General features: G+C 39.1%; 1 non-coding gene across 1 annotated transcript; it reads left to right on the top strand.

Annotated features, from left to right (window-relative positions):
• Window positions 1–277: 277 nt before the first annotated feature.
• Window positions 278–380, top strand: LOC114514078. The gene has a single exon (XR_003685906.1). It is a non-coding gene; the product is annotated as a U6 spliceosomal RNA (small nuclear RNA).
• Window positions 381–3,407: the final 3,027 nt, after the last annotated feature.

The following is a 3,407-nucleotide window of genomic DNA, read 5'->3' as shown; positions in this document are numbered from 1 at the left end:
GGACCTCTAACTAAATCTACTTAACGATATTGGCTTTGCCTTGAATTTACCCACTATAATATCTATTTTACAGTCAAAAGTAAATTGAAATACTCAAAATATGGATGGAGTATCATATCCTTTATTTGAATTAGGTACAAAAACTCATTTGGAAATCAATTTATTATATTTATACTGTCATTAAAACTACTACCCAAATATTAATGCCCTTGAGACCCACAATTTATTTTTCCTTGCATATATCAACCCTAGTCCTTCAGAATTTGAACTTTTCTGTGCACGTTTTGCCAGCCCATATAATAAATGTAACTGCACAGAGAAGATTAGCATGGCTCTTGGGCAGGGATGGCTCACAAATTCATGAAGCAGTCCACCATGTTTCATTTTAAAAATACTAAATTTTATTAATTTTTTTAAAAGCATTTTTTAAAGTGACCTTTCCACAGTGCTACAGCTATCACCTTCTCTCCTGCCAATGGCCTCAGTCCAAGGAATCAGCATGGAAAGAGCAACAGAAGTCCAGGCCCACACTGCCTCCAACTAGAGTGTCATTCTAAGTTGGGACCCTACTGCCACCAGATGAGCTTTCCCAAACGTGAAACTCATAATGAGGCTCCCCCAAGTAATACCACTCAGTGATTTCCTATTGCCTTTCAGATAAAATCACATTCCTGCTGTGTGGCTACAAGCAAGTTATTAAACCTCTCTCTGGCTCAATTTCCTCTTCATAAAATGGTGATAATAATGGTGAGAGAAATGCATGTAAAGCACTTGGTGCAAAGCTAATGAATGAGCGATGTTATTATTATTATTGATGTTATCTCACCAGCCATGCTCCTTCTTTGTTTCCCCTTTACTCTGTCTTGCAGCCAAACTAGACAAGGATTTCCTCCAATGTCCCATAACCTTTTTGTCTCTGTGCCTTGGCCTGTGGTTTTCTTTCTGTTTACAACACTCTCTTCGTCTTCCTGGCCCTTGGCCAGTCTCACTCCTATTAATTTATAAACTGTCAGCTTAAATGCACATTATCAAGATGGCCATCACCGACACCAAAGGCCAGGTTTGCCTCCCCCAATATGTGCATTCACTGCACACTTCCTGTTCTATAATATGCATCATGCATTACTTTTACATCTTGCTGAAATATCCATAAAGATTAGATTTGCCTTGCTCACCACTGTATTTCTCAGTAGCAAGCACAGTGGAGTCAGAGTATATGGAATTAAAATGCAATGGAAAAAGAAATCTTAGCAGGTTACATTGACAAAAGATTACCTCAATCGCACTACAGTTAGTCACAGGATAGCTCCACAGAATTTCACAACAAGTCCCAAGCTAATGGATTCCCCAGGCTATGGAACACTGCTTGTCTCATGGAAGAAAGGGAACACAGCAATCTTTCACTGCCTTTCTTAAAGTTTCCATTCTGAAGTGGCACATTGAACTCCCCCTCATTTTATTCGCTAAAGCAAGTCACATGATAAAGCCTGAAGTCAATGAGATGGGGAATCATTATGTAGAAAGGGCACTATAAAGAGGGAAACTTCAATGTTCAGTGAACTATAATAGATACATCAGATCTCAATACATGTTAGGTTAGTAAGATATTTTTCGCTGCAAGTTGACAAATGACCCTCCCAATCAATTAAACCAATTAAAATCTTTCCATAAACTAATCTGTATTCGGATATTCATGTTTGGAAATTTTTGATTTTTAAAATCATTCTTCTGGTCAGAGCTGCGTTTTCTGCCACAGACCCCACTTGCATGTGCACATGGCCACAGTTCACAACCATACCAGCATACCGCTTTTGAGTGAAGAATAACAATTAGCTTTAACAACAGCAGCAACAAAAATCCCCATGATTTCATTGCTTGCTCTATACAAAAATATTACTATGAACAAATGAGGTTCTATCTAGTCTCATAGGAATACAGGGCATAAAGGGAACCTTTGAAATCAGTTACTCTGATCTCTCAGATGAGACCCCCAAAAAGCCAAGTAACTTACCAAGTTCAAACAGCTAAGCAAGAGCATAGCCAGGACTAAGTTATAAATCACTAGAGGAGAATTTGAGATCTTGCTCCTCTAGCATATGAGGGGGGACTCAAAAACCCCAGAAATATCTTCTGGAGTGTGGGCCCCTTGTAGCACATGCTTTCCCTGCTAGGTGAATGTTCTAGGAACCCATCTGTATGAGTGTACCAGCTGGCATTGTTGTGAGAGGCTGCATTTGGCTTCAGTGAATTTTTTGAAAACTCTTTCAATGTGTTTGCCCATTTCATGATGGGTGATTTATGAGCATACCTGTCCACACTGCACTGAGTGGTCAGCAGTTTTTAAGCAAAAACAGCATGACCCCTGTGCCCCACTCTCCCTATCACCTGATCTTGCCCCAAGTAACCTTTTTTTTGTTTTGTTTCCCCAAATGAAAAATGTCCTCTGAGGGAGATAGTTCTTTCAGCACCTAGGATAGTACCTGCCCTTCACTAGGTGCTCAAAGAAATGTTTGTTGAATTGAACTGAACTGAACTGATTGAGTTCAAGTGATTTGAACTGAAATAGTTTCATTGAATTGAAAAGACATACCATGCAGAGATATACTTTTTTGCCTACTCTGTAGCCCATGTTCCCATTTCCCCTGGAGTTTTAGACTTGCCAAACCAACAAGTTACATGCCACAGCTATGACTTCGTTGGCTTATTTTCTGTAGTACCCTTGTTTCCTGCTCCTTCTTCCTTTGAGCAGACACAAATTAACATCTAGAAATCTTATCATCTCATGACATTTGCAGAACAATATAAGATCTGGAAAGCAAAATCACCAACAATAAGGACCCTTGAAAGATCATTAGACAAAGAACTTTATTCCCTCTGAGCTAAGCAGGCCATCTAAAAAGTGACAAAACCCAGATGTTCCTAAGCCACAGGAACAAATGCCATTAAGTTGCTGTCTCCTGACAACTAAGTGATATATACAAGGTATAAGAATTAAATTTGGAGAGAGAATACAGACTCTGGCTGGTCTCCAGGGCTGAGGGATATTAAATAAGAAAGAAACAACAGTGCTGTCAAGTCTAATTGTTTAAAACATAAAACTCTTTCCATATGCCCTGAGATGAACAGGACTGTTTCATATTGGGATGCGCTGTGAAGTCATGCAAAGAACAGCATATACCATTTGGATTGAAAATCTTATCTGCAGGGAATTTGCCTCTGCTTTCTTTTCCCTTTTTTTTCAATGACCCACCCAAGCACTTAGACATTTGAATATAGGTATAGGAAAAACATATTATAAAGCTTCTGTAATACGGCACAGCTTTCATTGTGGTTGGAGAGATAGGTTTGTGGTCAGGTAGCACTGAGTTCTAATCCTGACTATACTTCTTGTTGTTTTCTCTAAGACT

Source organism: Phyllostomus discolor, chromosome 3, assembly GCF_004126475.2.
Source record: "Phyllostomus discolor isolate MPI-MPIP mPhyDis1 chromosome 3, mPhyDis1.pri.v3, whole genome shotgun sequence".
Lineage (NCBI taxonomy): Eukaryota > Metazoa > Chordata > Mammalia > Chiroptera > Phyllostomidae > Phyllostomus > Phyllostomus discolor.
This window is presented reverse-complemented; position numbering and strand designations above follow the sequence as displayed.